This window comes from Moschus berezovskii, chromosome 5 (genome assembly GCF_049115385.1).
Source record: "Moschus berezovskii isolate FMDL1 chromosome 5, NW_MosBer_1.0, whole genome shotgun sequence".
NCBI lineage: Eukaryota > Metazoa > Chordata > Mammalia > Artiodactyla > Moschidae > Moschus > Moschus berezovskii.
This window is the reverse complement of record NC_142464.1, coordinates 11,488,922-11,501,156: the sequence shown is the minus strand read 5'-3', so window position 1 is coordinate 11,501,156 and position 12,235 is coordinate 11,488,922. Positions and strand designations below refer to the sequence as shown.

Here is a 12,235-nt window from a genome sequence, read left to right as displayed (position 1 = left end):
CCTTGCTTATAGTTTCCTTTGCTGTGCAGAAGCTTTTGATTTTAATTAGGTCCCATTTGTTTATTTTTGTTTTTATTCCCAATATTCTGGGAGGTGGGTCTTGGAGGATCCTGCTGTGATTTATGTTGGAGAGTGTTTTGCCTACATTCTCCTCTAGGAGTTTTATAGTTTCTGGTCTTACATTTAGCTCTCTAATCCATTTTGAGTTTATTTTGGTGTACGGTGTTAGGAAGTGTTCTAGTTTCATTCTTTTACAAGTGGCTGACCAGTTTTTCCAGCACCACTTGTTAAAGAGACTGTCTTTTCTCCATTTTATATTCTTGCCTCCTTTGTCAAAGAGGAGGTGTCCATAGGTGCGTGGATTTATCTCTGGGCTTTCTATTTTGTTCCATTGATCTATATTTCTGTCTTTATGCCAGTACCATACTGTCTTGATGACTGTGGCTTTGTAGTAGAGCCTGAAGTCCGGCAGGTTAATTCCCCCAGTTCCATTCTTCTTCCTCAAGATTGCTTTGGCTATTCGAGGTTTTTTGTATTTCCATACAAATTGTGAGATTATTTGTTCTAGCTCTGTGAAAAATATCGTTGGTAGCTTGATAGGGATTGCATTGAATGTATAAATTACTTTGAGTAGTATACTCATTTTTACAATATTTATTCTTCCAATCCACAAACATGGTATATTTCTCCTTCTATTAGTGTCCTCTTTGATTACTTTCACTAGTGTTTTATAGTTTTCTATGTACAAGTCTTTTGTTTCCTTAGGTAGATATATTCTTAAGTATTTAATTCTTTTTGTTGCAACAGTGAATGGAATAGTTTCCTTAATTTCTCTTTCTATTTTCTCATTATTAGTGTATAGGAATGCAAGGGATTTCTGTGTGTTGATTTTATATCCTGCAACTTTACTGTAATCATTGATTAGCTCTAGTAGTTTTCTGGTAGAGTCTCTAGGGTTTTCTGTGTAGAGGATCATGTCATCAGCGAACAGTGAAAGTTTTACTTCTTCTTTTCCAATTTGTATTCCTTTTATGTCTTTTTCTGCTCTGATTGCTGTAGCCAAAACTTCCAGAACTATGTTGAATAGTAGTGGTGAGAGTGGGCACCCTTGTCTTGTTCCTGACTTTAGGGGAAATGCTTTCAGTTTTTCACCGTTGAGGATAATGTTTGCTGTGGGTTTGTCATATATAGCTTTTATTATGTTGAGGTATGTCCCTTCTATTCCCACTTTCTGGAGGGTTTGTATCATCAATGGATGTTGAATTTTGTCAAAGTCTTTCTCTGCATCTATTGAGATAATCATATGATTTTTATTTTTCATTTTGTTAATGTGGTGTATTACGTTGATTGATTTGCGGATGTTGAAGAATCCTTGCATTCCTGGGATAAAGCCCACTTGGTCATGATGTATGATCTTCTTAATGTGTTGTTGGATTCTGACTGCTAGAATTTTGTCAAGGATTTTTGCATCTATGTTCATCAGTGATATTGACCTGTAGTTTTCTTTTTTTTGTGGCATCTTTACCAGGTTTTGGGATTAGTGTGATAGTGGCCTTATAGAATGAGTTTGGAAGTTTCCCTTCCTCAGCAATTTTCTGGAAGAGTTTGAGTAGAATAGGTGTTAGCTCTTTTCTAGATTTTTGGTAGAATTCGGCTGTGAAGCCGTCTGGACCTGGGCTTTTGTTTGCTGGAACATTTCTGATTACAGCCTCTAGTTCCGTGCTTGTGCTGGGTCTGTTCAGATTTTCTATTTCTTCCTGGTTCAGTTTTGGAAAGTTGTACTTTTCTAGGAATTTGTCCATTTCTTCCAGGTTATTCATTTTATTGCCACATAATTGCTGATAATATTCTCTAATAATCCTTTGTATTTCTGTGTTGTTGGTTGTGATCTCTCCATTTTCATTTCTAATTTTATTGATTTTGTTCTTCTCCCTTTGTTTTTTGATGAGTCTGTCTAGTGGTTTGTCAATATTTTTTACCTTCTCAAAGAACCAGCTTTTGGCTTTGTTGATTTTTGCTATGGTCTCTTTTGTTTCTTTTGCATTTATCTCTGCCCTAATTTTTATGATTTCTTTCCTTCTACTGACCCTGGGGTTCTTCATTTCTTCCCTTTCTAGTTTCTTTAGATGTAAGGTTAGGTTATTTAGTTGAATTTTTCTTGTTTCTTGAGGTGTGCCTGTATTGCTATGAACTTCCCCCTTAGCACTGCTTTTACAGTGTCCCAGAGGTTTTGGGTTGTTGTGTTTTCATTTTCATTCATTTCTATGCATATTTTGATTTCTCTTTTGATTTCTTCTATGATTTGTTCGTTATTTAGCAGCGTGTTGTTCAGCCTCCATATGTTTGAATTTTTAATGGTTTTTCTCCCGTAATTGAGATCTAATCTTACTGCATTGTGGTCAGAAAAGATGCTTGGAATGATTTCAATTTTTTTGAATTTACCAAGGATAGATTTATGGCCCAGGATGTGATCTATCCTGGAAAAGGTTCCATGTGTGCTTGAGAAAAAGGTGAAATTCATTATTTTGGGGTGAAATGTTCTATAGATATCTATTAGGTCTAACTGGTCTATTCTATCATTTAAAGTTTGTGTTTCCTTGTTAATTTTCTGTTTAGTTGATCTATCCATAGATGTAAGTGGGGTATTAAAATCTCCCACTATTATTGCATTGTTGTTAATTTCCCCTTTCATACTTGTTAGCAATTGTCTTACATATTGTGGTGCTCCTATGTTGGGTGCATAAATATTTATAATTGTTATATCTTCTTCTTGGATTGATCCTTTGATCATTATGTAGTTTCCTTCTTTGTCTCTTTTCACAGCCTTTGTTTTAAAGTCTATTTTATCTGATATGAGTATTGCTACTCCTGCTTTCTTTTGGTCTTTATTTGCATGGAATATCTCTTTCCAGCCCTTCACTTTCAGTCTGTATGTGTCCCTCATTTTGAGGTGGGTCTCTTGTAGACAACATATATGGGGGTCTTGTTTTTGTATCCATTCAGCCAGCCTTTGTCTTTTGGTTGGGGCATTCAACCCATTTACGTTTAAGGTAATTATTGATAAGTATGATCCCGTAGCTTTTTTCTTTATTGCTTTGAGTTCGAGTTTATACACCCTTTCTGTGTTTCCTGTCTAGAGAAATCCTTTAACATTTGTTGGAGAGCTGGTTTGGTGATGCTGAATTCTCTCAGCTTTTGCTTGTCTGTAAAGCTTTTGATTTCTCCTTCATATTTGAATGAGATCCTTGCTGGGTACAGTAGTCTGGGCTGTAGGTTATTTTCTTTCATCACTTTAAGTATGTCTTGCCATTCCCTCCTGGCCTGAAGAATTGAAAGATCAGCTGTTATCCTTATGGGAATCCCCTTGTGTGTTATTTGCTGCTTTTCCCTTGCTGCTTTTAATATTTGTTCTTTGTGTTTGATCTTTGTTAATTTGATTAATATGTGTCTTGGAGTATTTCACCTTGAGTTTATCCTGTTGGGGATTCTCTGGATTTCTTGGACTTGGGTGATTATTTCTTTCCCCATTTTAGGGAAGTTTTCAACTATTATCTCCTCAAGTATTCTCTCATGGTCTTTCTTTTGGTCTTCTTCTTCTGGGACTCCTATGATTCGAATGTTGGAGTGTTTAACATTGTCCCAGAGGTCTCTAATATTGTCCTCATTTCTTTTAATTCATTTTTCTTTTTTCCTCTCTGTTTCATTTATTTCTACATTTCTATCTTCTAGCTCACTTATCCTGTCTTCTGCCTCTGTTATTCTACCGTTTGTTCCCTCCAGAGTGTTTCTGATCTCATCTATTGCATTATTCATTGTATACTGACTCTTTTTTATTTCCTCTAAGTCCTTATTAAAACTTTCTTCCATCTTCTCAATCCTTTTCTCAAGGTTCTTTATCTGTAATTCCATTTTGCTTTCAAGATTTTGAATAATTTTCACCACCAAAATTCGAAATTCTTTATCAGGTAGATTCCCTCTATCTTCCTCTTTTGTTTGTGTTGGTGGGCATTTATCTTGTTCCTTTACTTGCTGGGTATTTCTCTGCCTCTTCATCTTGCTTATATTGCTTTGCTTGGGGTGGCCTTTCCCTCTTCTGGCTGTTTGTGGAGTTCTCTTTATTATGTAGTTTCCTCGCTGTGTGTGTGGGGTTGGATGGGTGACTTGTCAGTGTTCTGGTGGGTGGAGCTGGATTTCTTCTCTCTGGAGTGCAATGTAGTGTCCAGTAATGAGTTATGAGATGTCAGTGGGTTTGGAGTGACTTTGGGCAACCTGTATATTGAAGCTCAGGGCTATTTTCCTGTGTTGCTGGAGAATTCGCGTGGTATGTCTTGCTCTGGAACTTGTTGACCCTTGGGTGGTGCTTGCTTTTAGTGTAGGTATGGAGGCATTTGATGAGCTCCTATCGATTAATGTTCCCTGGAGTCAGGAGTTCTCTGGTGTTCTGAGGATTCGGGCTTAAGCCTCTTGCCTCTGGTTTTTGGTTTTATTCTTGGAGTAGTCTCTAGACTACTCTATCTGTCATTTCCAAGGTGGTTCCCTCTGTTTTAGCTTCTGTTTGCTGGTCTCTTCAGTGTCTAATTTCTGCCCTGATACTAGGGGACGGGTGGACACTTTTTAAGGCTCAGTTGTTCAGTCCTGCTCTGGGAAGGGAGGAACGCTGCAGACAAATATCTCTGGCGTCTGTGGGGAGTGCTCACAGCGTCTCGGCCACACTGGGTTTGCCCCCACTCACAGCACGTGTGTTGTCCCAGTCTACACTGCACAGGCTCTAGGTTGCTCTGCCGGGAACTGTCCAAGACCGGCGCTGGGTTGTATGCACTTCCCAGGTCTGAGAGGCTCAAGTTGTTTTAATTTTTAGATTTTTGGCTGTGCTGGGTCTTTGTTGGTGTGGAGGCCCATCTCTTGTTGTAATCAGTGGGGGCCATGCTCTAGCTGCAGTTCACGAGCTTCTCCTTGCAGTGGCTTCTCTTGTTGTGGGCATGCGGGCTTCAGTAGCTGTAGTTCGGTTCCTGGGCTCTGTAGCATGGGCTCAGTTAACTGTGGTGCACAGGCTTAGCTGCTCCGTGGCATGGGGGATCTTTCTGTATCAGGAATCAAACCTGTGTCTCCTGCATTGGCAGGCAGATTCTTTACCACTGAGCCATCAGGGAAGCCCTTGTTATTATGCTTAAAATCATGGAGACATAAACTGAGTAAAGTCAAATTAGGGATTGGAAGAAGATATGCAAAAATATTTTCAGGAAAATAAGATAGGACCCAGAAAATAACAGATTGCCTTTATTATGTGAGATTTGGGCAGCAGATCCAATCCTCAAAGTTTTCCTCCCTAGATTGGAGGGCCCAGGGCCTTCCTGGGTTAAAGGACAGGAAGTAGCATTTGCTTTGAGAATCTTTCATTAGAGTAATCTACACTTATGGAAATTTAACATATGTTTTGAGAATAATGTTAGTTCCAACCATTAAGATGGAGAGAAGGGAAAGATGACAGTGACACACAGAACTTCCTTAAAACTAAGCAGAGCGTACATGTAAATGAGAGAGCATTCTTTGCAGTAGCAGTCAGGATAAATCTAAACAAGAAGTTATTTGAGGGGGAGTCTAACAATTCATACCCAAGGAGAAGGACAAAGTTTGGGGGCACTGCCTTGAAGAGATTTGCATTCTTCTATCATGGATTAAAGATTTAAAATACGTATACTGTTGTCAAAATACCTTTGAAGGAAGGACTGCCATTTTTCCTTTTGTTCAGAAGAATTGCAATATTAAAAAATGGAAGAAAAATTACATGAAATACTTACACTAGCATATTAAGACTTGTACTAACATATTACGTGCTATTCCAGATTTTAAAAAAAATCAGCAGGCCAGTTGTTAACTAATGTGTATGCATGTGTAAGTTGTACATTCTTCATAATTAGGCTCTTGATATGGAGTCTCTCTTTTTTAAACCATATTACAGTGATGAGAAGTAGATGTTAAACTTGACGAGAAGTTGTTTTGAAATCTAAACACTTAAGTGCAGGTGTGATGCAAGCTGTGTAATCATGGGCAAGTCACTGAACCACTCTGAGCCTCGGTTTCCAGAACTGGAAAAGGATTACGTATACCTGAGGGTTCTTGTAGGTAGAAGTGCTATTCAGACATAAAGAACATTATTATTCAGATTAAATCATACTTTGGAATTGGCATTTGGATGGAACCATCTTATCTCAGAAACAGGAGTATCGTATTAGGAAAAAACCCTATTCCTTTATATGTGTACTATATAGTATATTGTAATATATGAAATTAGTTTCTAGAAAACTTATTCTTCATTACTATGATCCTCTGATGAAGATCAATGTACTGCTAGATTATTAAAGATGAGCATTTTCTCTGCTAAAGTTTGTGTAGCATTTAATATCCAGAGCTGAAAATGTTTTAGGCTCATTCATACACAGACTTATCACTTACTAACTTTTATTTATTGTGGTAAATTATGCATAACATAAAACTGACAATTAGTGATCATCTGTACATTAACATTATTGTGCAACCATCACCATTGTGTAGTTCTGGAATATTTTCATTACCCAACAGTGAACCCTGTGTGCATTAAGGAGTCACACCCCAGTCTCCTCCATCCTCAGCCCCATACCAGCTTTGGTTTATACATTCATTAGTTGATAAACATTTAGGTTATTTCCACTTTTTTTTTTGGCTGTGATGGATAAAGCAGCTATGAGCATTTGTGTATAAATTTTTTGTGTGGATATAAATTTTCATTTCTCTTGGATATATGCCCGGAATATGTATGTTCTCCTATGGCTGCCATATTTTATATTCCTACCAAAACACTGCTCCTATCCCCATCCCCATTTCAAGAACTGTTTGACCAGGAAGTAGAGTGCCCTCTGACCTCCCCAACCTGCATATATACACGAACACAGCTTCTAATTACTCACTGCAATCTTCAGAAAAGTAAAATAGCAAATGGCAAAAGCACTAGGTGTCAGGCATTGTTATGAATGCCATGTATGTTCTTACACAGCTTTTAAACCTAAATAACATGTGTAAACCTGGCTTCCTCCTTTCTAGCCTCACTTGGAAAAAAGTTTCTTGGACACTGCCTTATCAGAAGCTGCACATTCCCAAAAGAAATTGCTTCCTTTCACTTACAACAAGGAAAAGATGTTTAAGCAATAGGAACTGTATCTTTAGAGAAATAAGTCCTGGAAAGGAGACATATAGAGAATGATACAAATACATATTTCTTCCCCAAAAACTTTCAAAGTTTTCATTAAATCAACAGCTGCATTCTAGAATTTAGCAAATTTACCACTTGGCAACATTTTAGTTGTCTTATCTCTGTGATGATACAGGAGATCTTGGTGGTCAGGTGAGGAGGACAAGAAAGTGTGGCCAGTGCGTGTGATGAATGCCCAGTGTGTGTAAAAGACTGAGGTGTGGGGTATGGTTGTTCCAAATGGCAGTTGTGAATGTTTCATGACACTTGCAAACCCGGGACGGTCAACTTGGGATATTCATATTCCCCATCCTCACTCCAGTCTAAGAATGAAATTGGAAAACTGACCTGTACTCCATGGAACCATAGCTTTGTTTTACTGTCACCCTTCTACACACACCAAATAAGATTTGTGCACAGCAATTCAGGCAACCTAGTATTTGATGACACAATTAATGTTATGTGTATAATTAAATCCCATTTTAAAGGGAATTAATTTTGGAATATAAAGTCAGTTTTTCAAATATAATTGTACTTTTTCAAGAAAGATAAAAGGGATAGACGGTAGGATATTGGTGACAGGTCCTAGAGTCTTGCTCTCATGATCCTGCTTTCTCATACAAGGGTACCATGAATACATGAGGATCTGGCTTTCCAGGTAGCTCACATAGCCCATTTGAAGAACCACTGATCAAAACCAAGGGAAATTACTCTGGTCATTTCCACTATTTACTATCCCTATGCACATAAAAACCTTTTTTGGGGGGAGAAGTACAAGGCATATGTGTGTCATTTGTTGTTGTTTAAGTCACTCAGTCGTGTCTGACTCTTTTTGCAACCACATGGACTATAGCCTGCCAGGCTCCTCTGTCCATGGATTTCCTAGGCAGAATACTGGAGTGGGTTGCCATTTCCACTTCCAGGGGATCTTCCTGACCCAGGGATTGAACGGGCGTCTCCTGCAAGTCTCCTACATTGCAGGCAGATTCTTGACCACTGAGCCTCCAGGGACACCCATATGTGTCATTATGGTCAGTCAAGAAGTGAGTCACTGGCTTAATATACAATCAGATTAAAATGTTCTGCTTTCTAACCCACGCAGATCCAGGACACCGAGCTGTAGGTCTCACCTGAAGGTGTCCACAAAGTTCACCGTGGGCCAGCCCGGGACAAAGGACTTCCTGGCACTGATGCTGGCCTCACCAGCCTGGTCTGTACAGTTGGCAGTCCACATGGTGCTCAGTGGTGTTTTATCTTTTATCTCAAAGTTCTTTTTATACCTGGAAAGAACCAAATAATACCTCTGTTAGTTTGTTTCTTAAACGTAATGGGAGCAGCTGTGTTCATGCTAAGATGCTAAGGTGCTTCTTACTGCTGGAGGGCCAAGCATGCCTCCTTCATCTCTATTTCTTTCTGTGGACGGCATGGCTAGGTGTTTGATAGATCTTTTCAAAAATGCATGTTGAGCGGAGGCTGGTCCAGGAAGTCCCTGAAAACACTTCCTTAATGGTAGGAATAGACATTTTCTGAATGTTAAGTAATGTGTATAGACCATCCTTTATATTTTAGAGCATTTTTAGAGAACCATTAACTCAATTATCAGTCTCATATTTATTATATATATTAAAAATAAATCTTATATAAATGTAAATAGCATTTTATAATTATAATAATATAAATGTAGAAAATATATAATTTTTAAAAATTATTATAATTAGTTTATTATTCATTCATGTCTTGCATACATCAAAAAGTATTGAGAGGCTACACCAAATACATGCATGATATATAGTTTATAAAAATAGTTATACAACTTTTTCCTTAACAGAGACCAAAAAAATAATAATAAAGGCTAGATTAGAGAAATTTAAAATACATTTTCAACTTTAATTTTTAAAAAAAGATGTCTTATTTTCTAGCCTAGGTTATTTTAAATTTCCTTTCTTAAAATTTTGTTCATACCATTTTCTCTTATAGCTAAAAACTGAAAAATTGTTAGCATAAAACTGAACCCCAACTTAAAACTTAATCAGTCAATCAGTCAGTCAGTCAACCTCAGATCAGTGGCCAGGATGTCTTCTGTGTAGATGATAGACATCTTTCCCATTTACCTCTGGGAAGTCAGAAGGTCACCAATGAAACTGCTCTCTGACAGTTTCTGCTGATTCTCTTTTGACTTCTACCATGGAAACCACCATATCTCTTGGTTAATTCAAAAATTTAACTCTTGAGATTTAGATAGCTACAAGCCCTATGAAAGATGCCGAGGTAACTGGGGCACACAGCTTTGGAGCTTTCTACAATTCAGAACCACATGTAGTCACACTAATTGTAGAATGAGATCAGAGATACCTCATATGCAGAAATGCCTTTGATTCCTCTGGTTCAGGGAACAGTTAAAGCTCCAACTCTTCAATGGGATTTATGAAATGAAAATAATTTTGCAAGAAGCCCGCTTGAAGGATAATCTCAATTTAGTGGGCACTATGAATATAAATATGATGGAAACCTGCTTTGTGATACAAGGTGGGTTTTTTCTATAGTCGATTTCAACATTTTTACCCTGTGCCTGTGTATTTGAATATTTTATGAAACACAATTATAAGATAAAATTATTTTTTCTATATAGTAACTCTAAAAGCATTTTCAAATTAAAAATTTATGCCCAATGGTGGTAAAGAATCCGCCTGCAATGCAGGACACCCCCGTTCGATTCCTGGATTGGGAAAATCACCTGGAAAAGGGAAAGGCTACCCACTCCAGTATTCTGGCCTGGAGAATTCCATGGACTGTATACTCCATGGGGTCGCAAAGAGTCAGACACGACTGAACGGCTTTCACTTAATGGGAAAAATAGATGCCTATCTGCTGGATTTTATAGATTTTTTTTTTTTTCTGATGTAGACATCCAAATGTTTTGACACCTAAGGTACTGTGTGGAAACTTCCAAATACACTGACCTGGGAAAAGGTATTTCAATAATTCTCTTCTTAGTGAAATGAAGTGCCAAGATTATTCACTCCCTTGAAACCAAACCAAGGAGTTATCCAAAGGCCCAGAGCATGGTTTCCATTTTCCAGTAACACTGAGTATTTACCATATAGTGAGCACTGTTCTAAGTATTTTATAAACATTTTTTTCATTTGTCAGCTACACTAAGTGGTCTTTATTAGCTCCATTTTACAGGTGAGGAAGCTCACAGAGAGGTTAAGTAAATTGCCCAAGCAATAGAAACAGGGTTTGAACTCAGACAGCCTAACTCATGAGCCTGTGCTCCTACCCACTTGGCCTCCATGGCTGTTGATCTCAGCTTCCCTGAGGTACCCTTCTCCTGTTTCCTATCCTCAGCCTCAACAGTTCTCCAGGAACCACCAGGCTTTCTGACGGAATTGTTCTTTAATCTGCAGACTGACATGATAAATCTCATGACACTATACCAACAAAACGAGATGCCAGCTTGGAAATGTTTAAAACAACAAAAATTTATACTGCAGTGGATTCTCCTAGGATCTCGTTGTATTTCTTCACACTTAGTCATGACTTAATGAGATTTTCTCACAAGTTAGAACGAATCTAATGTAAACGGACTGAAGGATGAGAGGGAAGAGGAGGACTACGTTTACAATTTTTGTGCATCCCTTACTACGGATTCCCACACCCCCGTCCTTTCCTCTTTGTTGTTCTTTTTCAGTTGCTAAGTCATGTCAGACTGTTTGCACCCCCATGGACTGCAGAATGCCAGGCTCCCCTGACCTTCACTGTCTCTGGGAGTTTGCTCAGATTCTTGTCAGACAGTGAGGCTACATAACTATCTCTAACTCTGCTGTCCCCTTCTCCTCCTGCCCTCAGTCTTTCTCTGCATCAGGGTCATTTCCAGTGAGTTTACTCTTAACATCAGGTTGCCAAAGAATTGGAGCTTCAGCTTCAGCATCAGTCCTTCCAATGAATGTTCCAGGTTGATTTCTTTTTGGATTGACTGGTTTGATCTCTGTGCTGTCCACAGGACTCTCAAGAGTCTTCTTCAGCACTACAGTTCAAAAAAATCAATTCCCTGGTGCTCCACCTTCTTTATGGTCCAACTCACATCCATACATGACTCCTGGAAAAACCACAGCATTTACTATAGGGACCTTTGCTGGCAGAGTAATGTCTCTGCTTTTTAATATGCTATCTAGGTTTGTCATATCTTTTCTTCCAAAGAGCAAGCGTCTTTTAATTTCATGGCTGCAGTCACCATCTGCAGTGATTTGGTAGTCCACATCTCTCACTGTTTCCACTTTCAGTTCAGTTCAGTTCAGTCGCTCAGTCGTGTCCGACTCTTTGCGACCCCATGAATCGCAGCACACCAGGCCTCTCTGTCACCTGCTCCTATAGTTCACTCAAACTCATGTCCATCGAGTTGGTGATGCCATCCAGCCATCTCATCCTCTGTCATCCCCTTCTCCTCCTGCCCCCAATCCCTCCCAGCATCAAAGTCTTTTCCAGTGAGTCAACTCGTCGCATGAGGTGGCCAAAGTATTGGAGTTTCAGCTTTAGCATCAGTCCTTCCAATGAACACCCAGGACTGATCTCCTTTAGAATGGACTGGTTGGATCTCCTTGCAGTCCAAGGGACTCTCAAAAGTGTTCTCCAGCACCACAGTTCAAAAGCATAAATTCTTCGGCGCTCAGCTTTCTTCACAGTCCAACTCTCATATCCATACATGACCACTGGAGAAACCATAGCCTTGACTAGACGGACCTTTATTGGCAAAGTAATGTCTCCGCTTTTTAATATGCTATCTAGGTTGGTCATAACTTTTCTTCCAAGGAGTAAGCGTCTTTTAATTTCGTGGCTGCAATCAGCATCTGCAGTGATTTTTGAGCCCCCATAAATAAAGTCTGACACTGTTTCCCCATCTATTTTGCCATGAAGTGATGGGACCAGATGCCATGATATTAATTCTTTGAATGTTGAGTTTTAGGCCAACTTTTTCACTCTCTTCTTTCACTCTCATCACGAGGCTCTTTA

General features: G+C 38.8%; 1 protein-coding gene across 1 annotated transcript in view; it reads right to left on the bottom strand.

Moving 5' to 3' along the window:
- LOC129561723 (uncharacterized) overlaps positions 1–8,498 on the bottom strand; it is a 198,371-nt gene extending 189,873 nt beyond the window's left edge. The window contains exons 1-2 of the mRNA XM_088836656.1: positions 8,356–8,498; positions 5,713–5,793 (exon numbers count right to left, since the gene is read on the bottom strand). The gene's annotated coding sequence lies outside the window, so the exon portion shown is untranslated. The remainder of the gene's footprint in view (positions 1–5,712; positions 5,794–8,355) is intronic.
- Positions 8,499–12,235: the final 3,737 nt, after the last annotated feature.